The sequence below is a fragment of the Cicer arietinum genome, chromosome 6 (genome assembly GCF_000331145.2).
Source record: "Cicer arietinum cultivar CDC Frontier isolate Library 1 chromosome 6, Cicar.CDCFrontier_v2.0, whole genome shotgun sequence".
NCBI classification, from domain to species: Eukaryota; Viridiplantae; Streptophyta; class Magnoliopsida; order Fabales; family Fabaceae; genus Cicer; species Cicer arietinum.
The window spans coordinates 43,721,438-43,730,860 of NC_021165.2; positions in this window are offsets into that span (position 1 = coordinate 43,721,438).

Sequence of the window (9,423 nt, forward strand, 5' to 3'; positions counted from 1 at the left end):
ATTTTCGTCCTCCCTAGGTTTATTCTAGTTCAATTTGGGTTTTTAACCAATCTTGTGCATCCAATAAGTTCATTTGTGTTATTGGATGAACATTTAGGAAATTTTCGTCCACCCTAGGTTTATTCTAGTGCAATTAGGGTTTTTATCCAATCTTGTGCATCCAATTGGTGTGTTTGTGTCATTGGATGAACATTTAGGTCTTTTTCGTCCTGCCAAGACTTATTCTTGTCCAATTAAGGTTTTTAACCACACTTGTGCATGCAATAAGTTCATTTGTGTCATTGGATGAACATTTAGGTCATTTTCTCATTTTCGTCCTCCCTAGGCTTATTCTTGTGCAATTAGTCTTTTTAACCAATCTTGTGCATCCAATAGGTGTGTTTGTGTCATTGGACGAACATTTAGGTCATTTTCTCATTTTCGTCCTCCCTAGGCTTATTCTTGTGCAATTAGTCTTTTTAACCAATCTTGTGCATCCAATAGGTGTGTTTGTGTCATTGGACGAACATTTAGGTCATTTTCTCATTTTCGTCCTCCCTAGGCTTATTCTTGTGCAATTAGTCTTTTTAACCAATCTTGTGCATCCAATAGGTGTGTTTGTGTCATTGGACGAACATTTAGGTCATTTTCTCATTTTCGTCCTCCCTAGGCTTATTCTTGTGCAATTAGTCTTTTTAACCAATCTTGTGCATCCAATAGGTGTGTTTGTGTCATTGGACGAACATTTAGGTCATTTTCTCATTTTCGTCCTCCCTAGGCTTATTCTTGTGCAATTAGTCTTTTTAACCAATCTTGTGCATCCAATAGGTGTGTTTGTGTCATTGGACGAACATTTAGGTCATTTTCTCATTTTCGTCCTCCCTAGACTTATTCTTGTCCAATTAAGGTTTTTAACCAATCTTGTGCATGCAATAAGTTCATTTGTGTCATTGGATGTGTTGGTTATATGGCTTCTATCCTTAGGAAATTTTATACAATATTATCATCAAGATTATCTAATTCTTTCCTAAGTGATGAATTAATATCAAAACCAACTTGTTTAATATTAATTCCTATTTTAACCGCAAAAGATTCAAACAATTTGTTCAAAGCGGAATTTCACAATCACATGCAAGATCAATATAAAAAGTAAAGAAAGAGAGGAAATAGTGCACCAGGGATTTTTATACTGGTTTGGCTATCACTTTGATAACTTACATGCAGTCCTGAAATCTACAACGTATTTCAGCCTTTCACTAGAATGATTTGAGGAATATTTTTACAGACTTTCCAGCGTCACAGCCTATCCATCCAACTCACAATCACTTCTATCACAATACCAACCTATCCCTAAGAGTTACTCGTCAAACTCTAGCGAGATCAAGCTGAGGTTTCTTTTAGATGACCACAAGTATCCTAAAAGATAACCACCAGTGTACACTACTGGATTTGCAAAACTTCAATTACAGAAATTGTTCTTTCACAAAGAATTAAAGAATACTAAGAAAATTGACTCAATCACAATGTAAGATCTCACACAAAAGTATTAGCCAATGAGTATTTGTGTGTTGTAACAATTTTTCTCTCAAGGTGTTTTTCAGTCTACTGTTTTTATGAAAAAGTGTTATGATTGTTATGACAAATTGTGATTGATTCAATTTATATATTTTCATAAAAACATTATATAAATCGATTTCGTAATCGATTTTATTAAAGTTTGACACCAGCTTAATCGATTACCTAATCGATTATCGCGTGTCTTGTTTTTCTTGAATCTTGAAAAATATATTAACTAATCGATTTCCTAATCGTTCCTTTAATGCACTTATCAGAGACTGATACTCAGTTTGTATCAGAATTGATTGACTAATCGATTATACTTGTTTTGTTCCAACAAAGAGATCAAAGCAATCGATTACTCATTTGATTCATATATTAACATAATCGATTTGGCAATGGGCTAAATACTCCCTGTAACTAAGACATTTTACTCCAATCGATTCGTCAATCGACTTGGCTGGTCACAGTGACTAAGGTGTTTTACTCCAATCGATTTGCCAATCGATTTGGTTGGTCACAGTGACTAAGATGTCTAATTCCAATCGATTTGCCAATCGATTTGGTTGGTTACAGTAGCTTAGCTATTTAGTTAAAATCGATATACCAATCGATTACACAATATGTTCCTGATAAATGATTAACCAGTTCATTCATTCAATCGATTGATGCAAAGCTTGCAACACAAGAAACATCTATCAATCGATTATCTAATAGATTAGTGCCAAGCTTGCAACTTAAGAAACTTATTTCAATTGATTGTCCAATCGATTTCGTTGATCACAGAACACATGTCTGATGAAAAAGTATTTTCATAATCGATTTGCCAATCGATTAACTTAGTATGAGCTTGGTTCTGTGAATCACAAAATCGATTACTCAATTCATGTGCAAATCGATTGTCCAATTGATTTGTTTAAACACATAACACAGGTTTTGATAAAACCTTTAAGTAATCGATTTCCCAATCTATTAACGTAGTGAAACCTTTATTCTGTGATTCAGACAATCGATTGCTCAATTGTTTTATTACTTGATTGATTAAAATTTATTTTATGATTTCATTGGCAAATACTATATGAGAACTCATTATGATTAAGTCTACCTAATTGACCCTATTAACACTAGACACTCTTGTTCATCAGTCTTCAAGCCTTGTAGGACATCATCCATCTTTGCTTGATTGCTTGAGTTCCAAGTTTTGTCCAAGTGTGTAGTGTTTGATTATTTGCCTGAAATGTTTCTCAATTCAAATCATTAGATCAATCAAATAATGCATATACATTGTATGTTTTGAAATTATATCAAAATCATGATCAAGGAGGCATATGTCTTACAATCTCCCCCTTTTTGATTAAATGAAAAACATACAATTTAACCTTGAGTTTATAACTTTATAATAATAACTATTATTTAAAATCTCCCCCTGAATTTTAGAATTCATGATTCATTTCAACAGCATAAGCACAAGCTATTCACATTCATTCAAATTTGGTATCAGATTTTGACATCATAGCTTGTTATTCAAATTTATTAAAATCAGAGTATTAGAGCTTATTAAAATTTGTTATCAGAGACACTTAACAGAATCATAATAGTACATAAGCAATTTCAGAGCAAAGCAGTACTTCATTTATTCAACTTTGATATTAGAGCATACCACATAGAGCACATAAGATCTTTTAATATCATAGCATAATAATCTCATTCAGTATCAGAGCATTCAACTTAAACTTATTTAAGTTTGGTATATCAAAGCGCAGTATCAGAGCAATATCAGTGCTTCCAGTTTTGGTATGTATCAGAGTACAATGCATAAGCACATGAATTTAATATGTCAGATATCAAGTCATCAAGTCAGAATCAGATATCAGAATTGTCAATCAGAGCAATAGCACAAGTTAAATTTGATACCAATCTCCCCCTTTTGTCATTGAATTCAAAAAGATATACAAGAGAGAATGATTAATCAAAAAGCTATTATAAGATATATACAAAAACATTACAAAGCAACAAAGAAAACAAAATCCTAAACAACTAATCTAGGGTTGCTCCTCATTATCACCAATGGGAGAGGGACAAACTGCTGTATTAGTCTCAACAAGTGTCTCCTCACCATGAGGTTCAGTACTTTCTAGGTTGGTAGGATTTGGTTCTTCAGTTGCTTGCTTGCCAATGTCAACAATGTCTTCAAAAGACATTTTGAGACCCAAGTGTTCTTGGATGGTAGCAACATCTTCAACCACTGAGTTTAAGGTTGCTTGGAGTTCCTTAACAGAGGTTTCCACCCTAGCATTGTGAGCAGCCTGGGACTCCATCAGTTCCATCAACTTAGCCAAAACCTCAGATTTGGGTTTCAGCTGGCTCAGGTTGTTCAGCACTTGGTTGTGCTTGTTCAGCACTTGGTTGTGCGCTTGTCCAAATGCCATTCATCCGTTTCAATTGCATTTGATTGACAGTTGATTCCCCAAAAATCAGAGTGGTTTTGATAGATTCTTCATTGACAACTGAGATTTTAAAGTGTCTCAGAATCTTTGTGATAAGTTGAGGGGTAGGGGAGCATTTGTTTACCTTGTGCTGACTCTAACATGTTAGCCAGCACAATCCAAGCCCAGCTCATCTTCAGTTCCTTGTAAAGGCCCCAAAGAAGAGTGATATCAAGCCTTTGAATCACAGCATGATTCCCTGATCTAGGTACTAACATGCTGGTTAGCACATACATCAACAATCTGTGCTGAATCTTCATTTGACCAATGGGAAGAGAGATGCCTTCCCCAAATCCTTCAACCATGTGGTCTTGAATTGTTGTGTGTCTGTCCACTGATGTTTCCCAAGCTTCATCAGTGGAGTCAGGATTGGTCCTGCCATCCACAACTTCTCCATAAAATGGCAGTCCTGACAGCCTTGAGAATTCTCTAAAGGTCATTGAGATCTTCTTTCCTTTCACTTCAGACTCAAATCCAAAAGTTGTGAGTGTGAAGTTGGAGTAGAAAGCTCAAATGAGCCTTGGATAGATTTCTAGAGAGCAGGATAAAAAATCTACCAAACCATGAAATCTTAAATGGTTTTGGAATGTAAAACCATTTGAATCAAAATAGGCAAAATCCAGAGTTCTTGCCTCGTGGATTTTCCTTTTTAAGAAAGAAGGTGGGAGAACAACGTCTTCAATAGGTTTGCCTTTGGGAGGCTGGACCTTCTTTGGTTAGGGGGAAGATATAGCTTTCTTCTATTTCTGGGTTGGCTCTTTCATGGCATCCCCCATTAGTTTTTCAGATTGAGGAACCTTCCTCTTTTTTGTTGTTCCTTAATTAGTTGCAATAGACTTCCCTTTATCTATTGCTAATTCCTTATGAGTAGGTATTGAGACTCTCTTAGCAGGAGGGGAAGGAGGTTGAGGAGAGGGTGTTCTTCCACTAGATGTTGAACAAGAATCTAGGGAAACAGATTTTGAAGAAGATGATTGAGGTTTTTCACTAGTTTGCTTTACTCTTGCCAATTAGGGTTTTTAACAAATCTTGTGCATCCAATAGGTGTGTTTGTGTCATTGGATGAACATTTAGATCATTTTCGTCCTCCATAGACTTATTCTTGTCCAATTAGGGGTTTTAACCCATCTTGTGCATGCAATAAGTTCATTTGCGTCATTGGATGAACATTTAGGTCATTTTTGTCTTCCATAGACTTATTCTTGTCCAATTAGGGTTTTTAACCAATCTAGTTCATCCAATAAGTTCATTTGTGTCATTGGATTAACATTTAGGTCATTTTCGTCCTCCCTAGGCTTACTCTTGTCCAATTAGGGTTTTTAACCCATCTTGTGCATCCAATAAGTTCATTTGCGTCATTGGACTAACATTTAGGTCATTTTCGTCCTCCGTAGGTTTATTCTAGTTCAATTAGGGTTTTTAACAAATCTTGTGCATGCAATAAGTTCATTTTTGTCATTGGATGAACATTTATTTAACCAATCTTGTGCATCCAATAAGTTCATTTGTGTCATTGGATTAACATTTAGGTCAATTTCGTCCTCCCTAGCCCTAGGTTTATTCTAGTTCAATTAGGGTTTTTAACGAATCTTGTGCATCCAATAAGTTCATTTGTGTCATTGGATTAACATTTAGGTCAATTTCGTCCTCCCTAGAGGATGAACATTTAGGTCATTTTCGTCCTCCCTAGGTTTATTCTAGTCCAATTAGGGTTTTTATCCAATCTTGTGCATCCAACAGGAGTTTTTGTGTCATTGCATGAACATTGGGATCATTTTCGTCCTCCCTAAACTTATTCTTACCAATTAAGGTTTTTAACCAATCTTGTGCATGCAATAATTTCATTTGTGTCATTGGATGAACATTTAGGTCATTTTCGTTATCCATAGGATTATTCTTGTCCAATTAGGGTTTTTAACCAATCTTGTGCATCCAATAAGTTCATTTGTGTCATTGGATGAACATTTAGGTCATTTTCGTCCTCCCTAGGCTTATTCTTGTCCAATTAGGGTTCTTAACCAATCTTGTGCATCCTATAAGTTCATTTGTGTCATTGGATGAACATTTAGGTCATTTTCGTCCTCCCTAGGCTTATTCTTGTCCAATTAGGGTTCTTAACCAATCTTGTGCATCCTATAAGTTCATTTGTGTCATTGGATGAACATTTAGGTCATTTTCGTCCTCCCTAGGCTTATTCTTGTCCAATTAGGGTTCTTAACCAATCTTGTGCATCCTATAAGTTCATTTGTGTCATTGGATGAACATTTAGGTCATTTTCGTCCTCCCTAGGCTTATTCTTGTCCAATTAGGGTTCTTAACCAATCTTGTGCATCCTATAAGTTCATTTGTGTCATTGGATGAACATTTAGGTCATTTTCGTCCTCCCTAGGCTTATTCTTGTCCAATTAGGGTTCTTAACCAATCTTGTGCATCCTATAAGTTCATTTGTGTCATTGGATGAACATTTAGGTAATTTTCGTCCTCTCTAGGTTTATTCTAGTCCAATTAGGGTTTTTATCCAATCTTGTGCATCCAATAGGAGTTTTTGTGTCATTGGATTAACATTTGGATCATTTTCGTCCTCCCTAAACTTATTCTTTCCAATTAAGGTTTTTAACCATTCTTGTGCATGTAATAAGTTCATTTGTGTCATTGGATGAACATTTAGGTCATTTTCGTTCTCCATAGGATAATTCTTGTCCAATTAGGGTTTTTAACCAATCTTGTGCATCCAATAAGTTCATTTGTGTCATTGGATTAAAATTTAGGTCAGTTTCGTCCTCCCTAGGTTTATTGTAGTTCAATGGTTTATAACCAATCTTGTGCATCCTATAAGTTCATTTGTGTCATTGGATGAACATTTAGATAATTTTCGTCCTCTCTAGGTTTATTCTAGTCCAATTAGGGTTTTTAACCAATCTTGTGCATCCAATAGGTGTGTTTGTGTCATTGGATGAACATTTAGGTAATTTCCGTCCTCCCTAGACTTATTCTTGACCAATTAAGCTTTTTAACCAATCTTGTGCATGCAATAAGTTCATTTGTGTCATTGGACTAACATTTACGTCATTTTCGTCCTCCCTAGGTTTATTCTAGTTCAATTAGGGTTTTTAACCAATCTTGTGCATCCAATAAGTTCATCTGTGTCATTGGATGAACATTTAGGTAATTTTTTTCCTCCCTAGGTTTATTCTAGTCCAATTAGGGTTTTTATCCAATCTTGTGCATCCAATAGGAGTTTTTGTGTCATTGGATGAACATTTGGATCATTTTTGTCCTCCCTAAACTTATTCTTTCCAATTAAGGTTTTTAACCAATCTTGTGCATGCAATAAGTTCATTTGAGTCATTGGATGAACATTTAGGTCATTTTCGTCTTCCACAGGATTATTCTTGGCGAATTAGGGTTTTAACCAATCTTGTGCACCCAATAAATTCATTTGTGTCATTGGATTAAAATTTAGGTAATATTCGACCTCCCCAGGCTTATTCTTGTCCAATTAGTATATTTAACCTATCTTGTGCATTAAATAAGTTCATTTGTGTCATAGGATTAACATTTAGGTCAATTTCGTCCTCCCTAGGTTTATTGTAGTTCAATTAGGGTTTATAATCAATCTTGTGCATCCAATAAGTTCATTTGTGTCATTGTATGAACATTTAGGTAATTTTCATCCTCCCTAGGTTTATTCTCGTCCAATTAGGGTTTTTAACCAATCTTGTGCATCCAATAAGTTCAATTGTGTCATTGGATTAACATATAGGTCATTTTCGTCCTCCCTAGACTTATTCTTATCCAATTAAGGTTTTTAACCAATCTTGTGCATCCAATAAGTTCAATTGTGTCATTGGATTAACATATAGGTCATTTTCGTCCTCCCTAGACTTATTCTTATCCAATTAAGGTTTTTAACCAATCTTGTGCATCCAATAAGTTCAATTGTGTCATTGGATTAACATATAGGTCATTTTCGTCCTCCCTAGACTTATTCTTATCCAATTAAGGTTTTTAACCAATCTTGTGCATCCAATAAGTTCAATTGTGTCATTGGATTAACATATAGGTCATTTTCGTCCTCCCTAGACTTATTCTTATCCAATTAAGGTTTTTAACCAATCTTGTGCATTCAATAAGTTCATTTATGTCAATGGATGAACATTTAGGTAATTTTCATCCTCCCTAGGTTTATTCTAGTTCAATTAGGGTTTTTAACTAATCTTGTGCATGCAATAAGTTCATTTGTGTCATTGGATGAACATTTAGGTAATTTTCGTCTTCCACAGGCTTATTCTTGTCCAATTAGTGTTTTTAACCAATCTTGTGCATCCAATATGTTCAATTGTATCATTGGATTAACATATAGGTCATTTTCGTCCTCCCTAGGTTTATTCTAGTTCAATTAGGGTTTTTAACTAATCTTGTGCATGCAATAAGTTCATTTGTGTCCTTGGATGAACATTTAGGTCATTTTCGTCCTCCCTAGGTTTATTCTAGTTCAATTAGGGTTTTTAACTAATCTTGTGCATGCAATAAGTTCATTTGTGTCCTTGGATGAACATTTAGGTCATTTTCGTCCTCCCTAGGCTTATTCTTTCCAATTATGGTTTTTATCCAATTTTGTGAGTCCAATAAGTTCATTTGTGTCATTGGATGAACATTTAGGTCATTTTCGTTCATAGGATTATTCTTGTCATTATGGTTTTTAACCAATCTTGTGCATCCAATAAGTTCATTTGTGTCATTGGATTAACATTTAGGTCATTTTCGTCCTCCCTAGGCTTATTCTTGTCCAATTAGGGTTTTTAACCAATCTTGTGCATCCAATAGGTGTGTTTGTGTCATTGAATGAACATTTAGGTCATTTTCGTCCTCCCTAGGCTTATTCTTGTCCAATTAGGGTTTTTAACCAATCTTGTGCATCCAATAGGTGTGTTTGTGTCATTGAATGAACATTTAGGTCATTTTCGTCCTCCCTAGGCTTATTCTTGTCCAATTAGGGTTTTTAACCAATCTTGTGCATCCAATAGGTGTGTTTGTGTCATTGAATGAACATTTAGGTCATTTTCGTCCTCCCTAGACTTATTTTTGTCCAATTAAGGTTTTTAACCAATCTTGTGCATGAAATAAGTTCCTTTTTGTCATTGGATGAACATTTACGTCATTTTCGTCCTCCCTAGGCTTATTATTGTCCAATTAGGTTTTTTAACCATTCTTGTGCATCCAATAATTTCATTTGTGACATTGGATTAACATTTACGTCATTTTCGTCCTCCCTAGGTTTATTCTAGTTCAATTTGGGTTTTTAACCAATCTTGTGCATCCAATAAGTTCAGTTGTGTAATTGGATGAAAATTTAGGTCATTTTCGTCCTCCCTAGGTTTATTCTAGTCCAATTAGGTTT